Source organism: Marmota marmota, unplaced genomic scaffold, assembly GCF_001458135.2.
Source record: "Marmota marmota marmota unplaced genomic scaffold, marMar, whole genome shotgun sequence".
In the NCBI taxonomy this organism is placed as follows: domain Eukaryota; kingdom Metazoa; phylum Chordata; class Mammalia; order Rodentia; family Sciuridae; genus Marmota; species Marmota marmota.
This window is the reverse complement of record NW_026000068.1, coordinates 25,551,973-25,566,489: the sequence shown is the minus strand read 5'-3', so window position 1 is coordinate 25,566,489 and position 14,517 is coordinate 25,551,973.

The following is a 14,517-nucleotide window of genomic DNA, read 5'->3' as shown; positions in this document are numbered from 1 at the left end:
TACCTGGAATGCCAGATGACCCCCAAGTAGTTTATGGTGGTTGATAACATGTTGGGAAACCATGTAGTTTAGCACATACACCCCTCGTGGCTTAAACCAATCAGTTCAAAGGAATCCCCCTCTAATCACCCCTACCCAAATTGTTCCCGCCATTGAATGTGCTAATCAATGTTAAGAGTTGTTGTTTGATTTTTCTGCGGAATGGAATGATTTGCTGTGTGATGTTGTGACGCATAGAGTATCCCCCCAAAACCTATAAAATCTCACTGAACAAAGGACCGGGACTCACTCCCTGGGACCGCTGCATCGGGAATGGTTGTGAGTCCAGGCTCGAGCTTACAACAAAGACTCTTGTGTGATTGCATCGGATTCTGCTCCTGGAGGTCTATTGGGGTCCCACGAATCTGGCATAACATTAGTCTCATCACAAGGGCTCCAGCCTCATGATCCCATTTAACCCTGGTTAGGTTCCACAGGTCCCATCTCCATGAACAACACGTTAGTGATTAGGGTTTCAGGGTATGAACTTGCGACTGACACAAATGTTCACCATAGTAATGTTATAGCTATTACTTGACAGTATACAAAAGTAAAAATATTTTACAGCTTTTCTATAAATAAGTGGGCTTTTTATTTTTGTTGTTGTTGTTGTTGTTAAATAGGTAGGATGCAGAATCATTTCAAAAGAAAGGAGTGCTAAAATCTCAGGTTTATAGGTCTTTGTCAAGCAAAAAATGATTAGTGCATCACTGCTATAACTGAGTAAATTAAAATAAAATGAAGTAAAACCACATTGCTAAAGAATATTCAGTGCACATTTTTACATCTGACACATGAGGAAAGTTTTAAAATACAAAAAATTCATCCCTTTTGTGTCCATAAAACTGTAAAGGTAGTAAAGAACATAAATACACTGTAAAGTCTCTTATCTCCACTGTCCAGCCTTATGGAATGGAGAGTATGTCTGTATATTATAATCCATATAGTACTTTTTGGTTATTATATAAGATTAATCTCTTCTCCCCATTTATTTATTCACTCATATATTCATATCCATATTGGGTTCATAAATGCTTACTTTATATTATAACCCAATATTACAGTTTTTATTTGTGGCTCAAATTATTTCATTTTTGATCATCATGAGCTCTTTCAGTCCATGGCTGAGTTCCTTTGACACACTCCCAGACTTCAGTGTTTGATTTTTTTGGGTTTTGTCACTATAAGATACTGGAGACTCATCTAATTTTATTCCTGCCCCTGAGAAGCAAACCATTTCTCCAAAGAGAAAATGGTTACTTTCATTTGAAAGTGCAACAGAGAAACCAACATCAGGGCATCAGGTGAGAATCACATGCAATCTAAAGGAAAAAAAAAAAAGCAAGATATGTTCATGAACTTAAAAGAGATTATGAAGCCAAGAATAATTTAATCTTAACAACTAAAGAACTAAAGGTAACATTAATTAAGATAATGAAATACGGGGTAAGTACATTCATGGGACTTGAGGGGATATCAGGTCAAGTGTTGGGTGTAATTAAAATACTAGGTATATGAATAGTAACGTTGAGTAGACAACCTGGTATTTCAGTCTGGACTTCCTAGAGGTTAGTTCTGTTTCTAGAAATGTTTTATTTGTGCATTACAATTATGCATATTAGTGAAGTTCATTTTGACATGATTACACATGCATTGCATATAATTTGCTTCATTTCAGTCCCCATTGCTTCCTCTCTTCCTCCCCTCCTCCCTCCTACCATTGCCCTTCCTCTTGGGTGATGATCTACCATTTACGATATTTTAAATTGATGCTCCATAGATATATATAGAGGTGGATTCACTGTGGTACATTCCCATGCATGCATAGCATAACTTTTTTTTAATTTCAAGCTGCATTTCCTCCCTGTTCCATCCTTTCTCTCTCCCTTCAATCTCTTTCCTTCAGTCCATTAAGATAAGTTCCCTCTTTCCCTAGCTTCTGAAGTGTTCTCAACATAAATTGATGCTGGATTTTGTCAAAGGCCTTTTCTGCATGTATTGTGAGGATCATATGATTCTTGTTCTTTTTTTATTATTGATTAAAAAAATAAAATAAATGACAGTGGAATGCATACAATTCTTATTACACATATATACCACAATTTTTCACATATCTGTATATAAAGTATTTTGACACCCAATTTGTGTCTTCATACATGTACTTTGGATAATGATGTCCATCATCCTTGCTAATCCTTGCCCCCTCCCTTTCCCTCCCTCCCCTCTTCCCTATCTAGAATTCATCTATTCCTCCCATGCTCCCCCTCCCTACCTCACTATGAGTCAACCTCTTACATCAGAGAAAACATTCAGCATTTGGTTTTTTGGGATTGACTAACGTCACTTAGCATTATCTTCTCCAGCGCCATCTATCTACCTGCAAATGCCATGATTTTATTCTCTTTTATTTCAGAGTAAAATTCCATTGTGTATATATGCCACATTTTTTTAATCCACTCATCCACTGAAGGGCATCTAGGTTGGCTCCACAGTTTAGCTATTGTGAATTGTGCTGCTGTAAACATTGATGTGGCTGTGTCCCTGTATGCTCTTTTTAAATCCTTTGGGTATAGTCTGAGGAAAGGGATAGTCTAAACATTACACAAGGTATACATGTATCAAAACATTAGATACTACCCCATTAAATGTATAACTTTTATACATTTAAATGTATAAATTAAATGTATAATTTTTATGTATCAGTTAAAATAAATTTTTAAAGTGATAAATAAATAAGTAACCAAAGCTTTTTGAAAACCTTGTGTCTACTTTATTACCTCACAATTCCATTCCTATTTACCTAATAGAAATCTAAACATATGTAAACAAAATGATTTGTACTTATATGTTCTTGGTAACTTTATTATAATAACCAAAATGTCTACCAACAGGAAAAAAGAGAAATGAATTATATGTTCAAATAATGGAGTACTAATAATTAAAAAGAACAAATTGCTGATACATGAATTAATCTCAAAAACATTTTGCTGAGTTAAAAAAACAGACACTCTAATATATGTGCATGATTCTATTTTATATGACTTTCAAGAACAGACAAAATTAATCTGTCATAATAGAAATCAGAAGAAATTTCTTCTTGGAAGAAAGGTGGTTGACTAAAACAAGGGTATAACAGAACCTTTGTCTGGGAAGAGGAAATATCCTGTCTTTTTTTAATGGGTGGGTACACACATATGTTAAAAACAATCAAACTGAACTCTTAAGATCTGTGAATATATTATTCCATGTAAATTATATTTAAATTTTAAAACTAAATGCACTTTTTCAGAGTAAAGTTGGCCTGCCATAAACTGAAACTCTGATACTGTGAGCCAAAATAAACTTTCCCACTCTTAAATTATTCTTGTCAGGTATTTTGGACACACCAAAGCAAAAGAGATTTAAAACACTACTCCTGGTCATTTTCTGGTTTCCATTTACATGAAATATCTTTTTCCTTTTTCTTTTAGTCTATATATATCTTCACCAGTGAGGTGAAGGTCATATATAGGTAGTATATAGTTGAATCTTCTTTTTTTTATTCATTCAACAATTTATATCTTTTATTTAGGAGATTTGTTCCATTTGCATTCAAGGATATTACTGATAGGTAACAACCAACTCTTGTCGTTTTGTTCATTGTTCTCTTGAGATTTTGTTTTGTTTTGGTTTTTAGTTTTTGTTTTGTTTGATTGTATAACTTTGTTCTTTTCTGCCTCTCTCATTGTTGAGCTTTATAGTTTGCCATTTTTCCATAGCAATATGATTTTCTTTCTGTCTCTTTCTCATCTGTGTATCTAGTGCACTCAGTAAGTTTTACAATTCTGTGTGATTTTTACCATAGAAATTATCATTCTTTCATTTGTAGATACAGGATTCCCTCAGGTATTTGTTGTAAGGCCAATCTAGTGTAGATGAATACCTCAGGTTTTTTTTTTTTTTTTTTTGTCTCACAAGCAATTTCTCCTCTACTTTTGAAGAATTAGTTTGCTGGATATGGTATTGTTGGACAGCAATTTTTCTTTATTTTCTTTCTTTCAGCAGTCTGAGTACAACACTTGTGTTAGTCAGCTTTTTGTTGCTGTAACCAAAATACCTGACAAGAGAAACTACAGCAGGAAAAGTTTATTGGGGGCTCATGATTTCAGAAGTTCAGCCTATGGTTAGCCAATTCCATTTCTGTGGGTCTGAGGTGAGACCAAACATCATGGCAGAAAGGCATGGCAGAGAAATTTGGTTAAACTCAAGGCATCCAGAAAGTAGAGATACAAAGAGAGCAAGGAGCCAGGGATAAGATAATCACCAAGAGTATTCCCCCAGTGACCTACTACCTTCAACCACGTCCCACCTGCCTACAGTTAACACCCAGTAGTACATTCAAGTATTAATCAATTGATGGATTAATCCACTGATGCAGTTACATCTCTCAAAATCTAATCATTTCATCTCAAGATTCCTGCTTTTGAAGGAGCACTTCATATACAAACCATTACATTACCCTATTATCTCTTGGTGTGCAAGGTTTCTACTAAAATATTTAGTGTTAGTCTAATGGTGATTCCCTTACATGTAACTTACAATTTTTCTCTAGCTGCTTTAAAATTTTTCTTTGTTTTTAACTTTTGACAGCTTGATTATATTGTGCAAGACTTGATTATAATGGCAAGACTTTTGGATGGCGTCTCCTTGGGGCTTTTTGAGCTTCATGTATCCAAAAGCTGATATCTTTCCCAAGACTTTGAGAAGTTTTCAGCGATTCTTTTGTTAAATATGTTTTCTCTGTCTTTCTCCACCTTTCTTCCTCAGGAACTCCCACAATGTGATTATTATACATTATATTTGTTCACTTAATGATGTCCCATAGGTCTTGCACACTTTCTTCTCCCCTTCCTCTTTCTTTGTTTATCTCTTCCCTCCTCCCACCCACCTCTTTTTGATGTTGGGTCTGGCTTAGGGGCATGCAGATGCTACAAGCTGGCTGGCTATGCAGTGGGCTCACTGGGGAACGGAGCAGAGCCATCACCAGGCTGGGCTTGGGTCATGTGGGTGCTGCAGCACAGCCAGTTGTATTTTGGCTTCCCTTTGAGAAAGGCTAATTTTTATTTGGAAGATAGGTCACTATGACGTTTGGAAACAAGGGTTTTGGCCTTTCTTCTTGGCTTATCCTCTGGGCATTCAGAGTAGTGCTTTTTTAACCACCCATGTGAGCATGGTGGAATGAATGTGGAGTCCCAAGAACAGAGATAAATTGTGGCTACCAGATCCCAGGGCAATTACTGCAGGACTCAGGCTGTGGGTCCAGTTTAAAGATGGTATCAGCCACAGCAGCTTAGATCGGGGCGGGTGGGTGGTGTATATGGGCTCCCACTCTGGGGTGATACAATCACATGAACTCCAGGCAACTCTTCAAACTGTTGATAGGTATTTTAGCCCTCAAGTGAGGGCTGCAAGAGTCTCCTGTCAGGTCAACTGCAGTAACAATGTGGACCACTGGGGGTATCCACCTTACCTTTTCCCTGTGGGGAGAATTCTATCTTGCCTTTGAACCTATTCAAGCAGGGGAGACTATATGAGAGAGGCAAGATGACTCACTTTCTTCTTTATGGCTCTTTCTTGGGTTTTCGTAATCCGGAGGAATCTTACCACTTTCCTGCTACTCTCCAGTGTACTTCCTCTGTCACTCCAGTTGGAATATATTTTTTTTAATTCATTGTTGTGGTCCCTTTTTGTAAGGGAGATAAGTGACAGACAATTCTCTTTAGCCATCTTGCTAATATCACTTCTCCATTTCTAAAAACCACCAAAGTGGGGATTAAGTTTCAACATGAATTTTGGTAGGAACACATCTTTATTACATTTTACACATTTCTTTGTTCATTTTACACACACACACACACACACACACACATATACATAGATGTGTATGTATCCGTATTGTTGTACAGACCAAGCCTCAAATAATATGCTTCATAGATGCTATAACAGTTTTTCAGAATAATTCTCACTCACTGCTGTATGTGTTCATGTAAGAAACTAAGTGGCTCTTGAGAAGTCTCTCCTTAGTGTAGCCATCACCATAATATCACATCTCACTGTTTTCTAGGTGTCTTTTATGCTTCGATTTCAAAGAATATATACCTCTAGAAATGAAGAACTCTCCTGGCCTCCGTTTATTCTTTCCTCATTCCTGCCTTTCACTGGAGTCTTAAGAATCATAAAATTGGGCATAAACACTTGGAGTAACATAAACCTAGAACTGTTTGGGAGCAAGGTGCCCTCCCTTTCTGATTTGCACCCTGCTTCTCCTACCTTTGGTTTGGGGCACTGATGGATGTATCCTGATCACTTCTGTGAGAGGCCAAACTGTCCTTTCAGGAGCAAATAAGTCAAAGTGCTTAATATGACTGACCTGTGGAATCCACCATGTACATTAATTCACATCAGAAATGACTTCAGTTTTGGCTTTGCAGGCTCAAGATTGTGAACCACAATGCATAAACAGAATTGCACAAACATTTCTGCACATCAAGAAAGCTCAAGTTTAACCCAAGTGCAAGTGCATGCCTAGCCTAGCCTATTCTGCCTTTTAAATATAATTCTTTAATTCTCACTTAGTGTACAACACTTCAGACTTAGAAAAAGCATATTTGAAGTTGATTTGGTTCTGAGTCTACTCATTGGTTTCTTCATTTTTCTTTCAAGTTTTTCACATTGATTTCAAAGTACCCTGTACAATATTCTTCACCTGGTGAGTTCTATAATGATGAATTGATATTGAAGAGGGATGCACAAGATTAGGTTCATTTTATTTGTGATTAATGTACTTGATTATAAAAAGTAGGCCTTTGGGAACTATCGTATTTTTAGAACTTCTTTAATACCTCATAAACATAGTCAGTAACTCCAAAATACCATTTTAATTCCAGGAATATCATATCAAAATATTTAAAAGATGAGAGATCGATGATTAAAAATCATTAACAAAAGATCTTCAAAAAAAAATAGATCTTCCATCATGGGCTTCAGTTAGCCAATTCCTGGACACAGAAAAAAAAATCCTCTATTTAATAAATTAAGGATTTAATAAAATCAATTGATGTACAAAGTAATTGTAAGGCTCTAAGAACAAAGTAAACCTTGGAATTCTACTTGCAGAATAAGCAAGACATAGAGTAGAAGAAATTATGTATTTAGTCACACAATTCATTTGTTTTGCTTCCAGCCATATGTTTTCCAAAAATTGAACTTTGATTTTAAAAAGCCATTTCAGAAAAAGTGAAAGCAGAGGGAATAAGGGAAAAGAAAACACAGAGAAAGAACAAGGAAATATTTCTGTTTCTCTTCTAAGTTAGAAGAGAGCAAAGAGGAAAGCTGTGAAATTAGATAGGTGGAATTTCTAATGAGTACACAAGGTCACTGGAACTGGGCTCAAGGTCAAGCCACTGGGAGCAGTCAGCCTAGCTTTCCAGGAACCTCCCAACCCTGGCATTTTTTTTTCTTTATTTATTTTTGCTATTTTATCAACTCCTCTTACTTCACTGGTTTTTCAAGTATTTTCAATAAGTGTCAGTGTTTTATTTTCTTAAAACTATGAGTATCTTTTTTAAAGTTGATTACATTGTTTTATGTGGTATAATTGATTTCTGTGAACTCATTTCTTTGACAAATGAGTTTTTCAGTATCTTTTCTAGGAAAAGAAAAAATACCTCTTAGTTTATTGGATGATCTTTAATCTTCTTTTAAACCTATGTAAACATCTTTGCCTAGACACCTGGTATCCTGATATCTCTCCAAACATTAACTTTGCATTTTCTTTTATGGAACATATGGTAATATTAAGGTAATAAGCTCAACATAATGCAGAATCACGTAAGAGCAGAGTCCTAAAATCCTGATTCGGAATATTTTATTTCATGGAACTCTAACTTATGTTTTAGCAAAAGCAATTTTATCCTTGCAAATTCACAATATCAATATCAAAGTGCAAAAGTGCTGTTATTGAATCCTGCTAACTAGAAATGAATCTAGTTTAAATCGTTGTTTAAAATTTGAGCTAAGGCTATGTTTTAAGCTTTTCTGTATGGTTCTTGCATGAAGCAATAGCAATCTGAGGTAAGATGTGAAATTCTTGGTGGATGTATCAGCTCTAAAGAGAAATGCCATTGTAGGTTAAGCTTCAGGGATACCCACTCTAATGGCTAATGGAGATTTCCTGTCAGGGAACATGTTTCTTCCTCTTCAAGAGTCACTAGAAAAATGAACCACTTCTAACTGAAACTTCAGTCCTGTGGGTTCATCTATGAATGTGATGACATTGTTTCCATCACTTCTTTCTCTTTCTAATTTCAACCCCTTGAAGAAGAGTCAACAGAGTTAAAAGAGCAGCAGCCCCTTTCTGGAAAATGGTGCAGTACTTTGATCCTTCAAATACCTCATACTGTGTACAAGGCATTTTACTTCTTCAAATCACTGACAATAATCTTGAAGCACCATAATTGATATTATTCTTATAATTTTTTAAATTGTTGATGGACCTTTATTTTATGTATTTGTATGTGGTGCTGAGGATCAAACCCAGTGCCTCACGCATGCTAGGTAAGTGCGCTACCACTGAGCCACAACCCCAGCACCCATAATTGATATTATAATTGTGACAGATATTTGTTTTGGCTGGGCTAGATTATTCTCACACATATCTGACAGTCCATAAAACTTAATCTTTGCTATTTCCAAGAATTCATATCTTAAATAAACCTCAAACAATATGAAAAGAAATCAAATAGGCAAGTAGTCAGCCTAAGAGCAACACTACACCCTTATTAGTTTTTTCTTTTTCTTTGCTCTGTTTTCTACCTTATTGGTAAAAGACATTTTAACTATGCTGGGCCTTTCCACTGGTTACCCTAGGTTATCCTTGCAAATTCACAATATCAATATTAAAGTGCAAAACTGCTGTTACTGAATCCTGCTAACCAGACACGAATCTAGTTCATGTTCTCTCTGGGAACCTGGTTTCTTTATTTTGTGGGCTACTACACATACGTTCACTATTGACCAATGTTTGGATTTGATTTGGAGTGGCAAAAATAATTGAAAGAATTACAGACAGCAAACAAAGGTTATGGTCAGTGCATATCTGATATTAGAGTAAAACTTTCTGTAGTCCTGAAGAAATTTCCTAAATCTATGTAATAGAATGGTAAAATTTTCCTTCTCAGTTTCCATTTAACACCTTCTCACTCACTTGATAACTATCTCAGATACTCAAAAATCCAATCATGTAAAGCACTTTTTTTGGAACATGAAAATAAGAAATGTATATTTCTTAAGGAAAAAGCAAGTAAATATGGAAAACAAAGCAAAAATGTGTTTTTTCATCTAGTCTTCTAATGGACTTCTTTTAATCTTTCCTAGTTATACTCCTTTATGATCTATGTGAATGTTAAGAAATCAGTAAGCTATCTAGAGTTACTGTAGCAAAGACCAAGAATGCATAGTTGCACTGATAACATTTGGAATTTATATTATTTTATGGCTTTCTGCTATAGAACTTTCCTTATTAATTGAAACTAAGGTGTAGGAGTACTCCGAAAAAAGTCATAAATTATAGCCAACAGAATTAAACTCTGTTCTGCTTCTTATCATCAACAGTGTTTCACAAAATGCTGTTAAGGAATTCTAGTGAGTATGTCAAGCAAAAAGCTTTTACCCTAGCTAATATATTTTTCAAGACATTAAACAGGTCTATTTTTTAATCCTGTTGTAGGTTTTGACATGCCCTCAAATAGATTTTGAATGAGTTTCTCAAATGTATTCAACCAAAGAAAACTTCATGTAAACAGTATCAGTTAACAGTTATTCATCAAAGAAAACTTTGTTTAAACAGTATCAATTAACAGTTATCCTTTCCTGTATTACAGTTTCAAGGAAGTCAGCATATTAATACAGGAATCCTGAAAGCCCAAAATATCAAAATTGAAGAGAATATAATGCTGCCCCATAGCCCTTCCAAGTGCACAAAAAAGTTTCCAAAGATTTAGAACTGAGTGATTCCTGTAACTGAGTCTTCTCCTTCCTTCCCCAAGTGCCGAACTAATCAATTCTTTATGATTTATCTCTAGATAAGAAAGTAGTGCAGTTTGTAAAACTGAATTTGCAAACTTTTAGCATCATTTGTATGACACAGTCCAGTAATTTCCAAAGTCATTCAACATTCCTAGGACGCAAATGAAGTTCAGATGTCACTGGAGAGACTTGGCTGTCTTAGATTCTCTTGTCTTGCCTACTAACAATTTATCAGTGCAATTGGCCTAAACATTTTTGTTTATTTTGTTTTGCTCTGAGTTTGTTTGCTTTTGCTTTGGACATTTTTGGGTTTGATTTTGTTAGGCTAACCTAATTTTCTACCACATTACTTTTCAATAGTAAATTTATGAGGTGATATATGCACAAAGTCTTTTAGAAACCTACAAGATATTTTTCTGTACCACAGTTTTATTGTAAAACAGTGCTACTAGTAAGAGTCTCAGGATCTTCTTGGGAGAATTAGAAATGTGCACCAATAAATAGAGTATACTCAAGAAATAAATTCCCACCCTCTTCCCTTTACACACATATTCTCCTTTCCCAGCTACCCTCTTAGAGTTGGTACAAATGTACACAAGCATCAATTTAATGCCAAATGACATTATTGCTCAAAACCTTCTTGAAGCCAATTATAAAGAGAAAAATGAATATTTTTAAATGTACATGTTATGGTTTAGATATTAGGAACCCTCCAAAAAGCTCGTGTGTGAGAAAACACAAGATGTTTTAAAGGTAAAATGATTGGGTTATGAGAGCCTTAACCTAATCAGTGTGTAATCCATTGATAGGCATTAATTGGGTGGTGACTATTGTCAGGAAGGTTATGACTGGAGGAGATAGGTCATTGGGGCCTCTCATGCTCTCTCTCTCTCTCTCTCTCTCTCTCTCTCTCTTTCTCTCTCTCTCTCTCTCTCTCTCTCTCCTGGTGCCAAGTACTCAGCTGCTTTTGTCCTCCACACATTTCCATCAAGATGTTCTGCCTCACCTCAGGCCTGGAACAATGGAGTTGACTGTCTATGGACTGAGACCTCTGAAACCATGAGGCAAAATAAACTTTTTCTCCTCTAAAATTGTTCTTGTTAGGTCTTTTAGTAAAAAATGTCAAAAAAAAAAAACTAACTAAAACAGTACATTCATTCTTTTTTCATTTATTAAACATACTTATAATGCCAATTAAAGGTTGATAAGCATATTTCTGAAAAAAAAACAAAATTGGCAGAGTATTTTGGAGATATATATTATATATAATAACATATAATAATATATATATAACATATATATATATAATATAGAATCCTTAATCACTTTTAAGTAACATCAGACAAATAGAATTCTTAATAATAATTCCGACATTCAACTCCATAAATTAGGGAATTCAAAAGGCACTTTATTTACTGTATTTAATTTTTTACTGTATTTAATTTTTCTCCAGGAGAGCAATATAGGCTGGTCTTTTAATCTTCTCCCTGTACATTTAAGCAAATAGCTTCTCCAAATATAGTTTTTTTTTTTCTATTTGAAAAGACATGGTAATACAATGGAATTGTCATAACACAGTAGAGATCAAATTAGACAACTGATAAGCTTCATCACAAATTGATGAAAAGGCATATGGTCAACTCCATTTAGTCTCAGGGTACAAGCATAGCTATTGGTAAACACCTCTGATGATAAAAGGGACTCAGGAATATCAGAGCACAGAATACAGTTTATAGGCTACCTAGAATCTCCAGAAAGGATCTACAAGAGACACGATATAAAAAAAAAAAAGAATTTTGCTCATCATGCTAAGTAGTTTGGATCCTGGAGGCAGCAGAATAAATGTGATTTGAAATCAAGGAATTAAAATAGCCATAATTTCCACAAAGAAAATTTCAAATAACGTATAGGGTCAAAGTGGTACCCTTTGGAGAACAAAGCGGTAGGAAAAAAGCCCACAAAGGCTACTTGAGCTTCAGTGGCTAATGTAATGAGGAACAAACTTTAGAAGCTTAGATGTTGGGGCTCAACAACCATCTTCCACCTCTTAAACATCAGAATAAAAACTGATTTCTGTCTTTTTTTTTTTTTTTGATCTTTAGGCAGTGGAGTTCTAATCACAGACTATATCTCAGATGGTGTCAATATTTTAAAAGTTAATGTCATTCTTCCCTACTTGCAAAATTTTACTCATAATGCAAACAGGAATGTTGAATTTCAGGGGATGGTAACCATCTATTATAATCTCTTAATTCTGATTTGAATCACAACCCATCATGAGTTCTTTTTATAAAGGCAAGCTGGTCCACAATATATTTCTATTTTAGTTGTACGCAAGCCATACTGGGCTTAAATCAGTAAAAGACTAAACCACTCATCTCCACAGGAACAGAGAAGGGGCTGGCAGCAATTCAGAAGACACGGAGACCAAAGCCATTTGATTCTACAGTTGGACTATATATTATTGAACAAAAGTACAGTCACCACACAAATTCTTGCCTCAAGACTCTGGTAAAAAGGGGTCTTCTTGGAAAATCCTTCCTGATCATTATGTTTCTAATTAGTGTATTAATAAGAGATGAGAGATGTATGCCACGAGTCAGAAAGATTCAGAATCTATAGCTAGATCTTCTGGAGAATTCTACATCAAGAGAAATGTAATTATTTCATAAGTCTTCACCAAAAACATTACTAAAGGACAATTTTAATATCTACCTAACCTAAATTAAGAAATAAAATAAATAAAATTACTTCTAACTTTAGTTTCTATAATTCTCTGGATAATTTTGAGCTTTCTATTTTGCACACTATTCTGAATATCTGTGAGAAAATCACTAATCTATAAAATCAAACTCAAAGTGGTGACGAATGTCTCAATTTTTAGAAAACTGTTTGATAGTTTCAGCTCTTCTAATAGTTCAAGTTTTACAAATGAGTATATTGATGCTGAGATTTCAGAAAAATACATTTGAAGAAATGACTACATAGAACATTTATCTGTGTTTGCATTTGGTATCCTGTGTAAGACTCACGGTGACCAATGACATATTCTCCAGAAGACAGAAACATTCCTGGTGGGACTGTGCCTTGCAAAAGCACAACTTGGACTTGAGTTTCTATAGCTTTTATTCTCTTTCTTTTTTCTTTTAACTTTCTTTTCTTTTACCTTATAAATACCATTCATTTGGACTTGCATAAAAGACCTTGATTTTTAGTGCCTTTAGAATAGGATTTTGTGTCCAAGTGTTTTAATTTTATTTTGGTCCATTTATTTTCAACTGTCATTTTAATTATTTCTACTAAAACCCATTAAAATAATGTACTTGTCCCAGAAGAAAAGAATGAACATTGTATTTTATTGGGAAAAGAAATACCCAGTACCCCTCTGAGAAGCCAGACTGATTAAAGATTCATTTTACTAGAGTAGGAAATTACCGTAACACCAACTGGAATCAGACAAGACAGGAAAATAGCAGGATCAAAGAAAATTATAAACATTGGAAGTGTAGGGAGAAAAATGTAAAATTGATCCAAATAGGCCTTCAACTCTTTCTTGAAAAAAAAAAAGAAAAGATTTGGTTAGAGTGAGAAAATGTAAGTAATATTCCCAGAGATTGGTATGGTGATTTTGCCTGAATACATTTTGAGAAAAATCCTTTTGAAACTAGTAAGAGATTTGAGACCAACTAAATCTTGGTTCATTTATGTTGACTTTGTTTCTCCATAAATTTTAATTGTCCATACATATCACCCCATGTTATTTTAACCCCTCTTTGCATACATTTTTCCACATCTAAATTATTTGAAGTTGGGGGAAAAATTAGGGTAGGAATGAAATGTCTAGTACTAAAAAAATGGTCCTATTTTGCATTATTAAAATGCATCATGGCTCTTTGTTTCATGTCATAACAAGTAGCTGGTTAGCCTCGTTGATTAGACCTGTGGTTCCCAGGTCTAGCATTGCTTGAGACCTTTAGGGACTCTATTGCAAATGAAGATTCTCTAGTCACATCCCAGACCTACTGAATCAGTCACTGAAGTGAGGCTCAACACTTTGATGAAATAAATACTACATGTGAATGGGATGCATGCTCATGTTTGAGAACTCAGTTAATAGGATTAATACATGTGTGGGCCAGTTGTTATAGATTTATAGACATCATTGTCTATACTTGTTACAGACTAAATTATGTCCCTCCAAAATTCATACCTTAAAGTCAAAATCTTCAATTCCTCAGAATTTGTCTACTGACAAATTTGTCTTACTGAGTCTTCACAGAAGTAGGTAAGGTTAAATAAGTTCACTAGAATGAGCCCTAGTCCTGAGCCCTGCTGCCTCACGAAAGCTGATTGAAGCGTAGACACACATGGAGGAAAGAGCATATGAAAACAAAGAAAGAAAATGGCCATCTA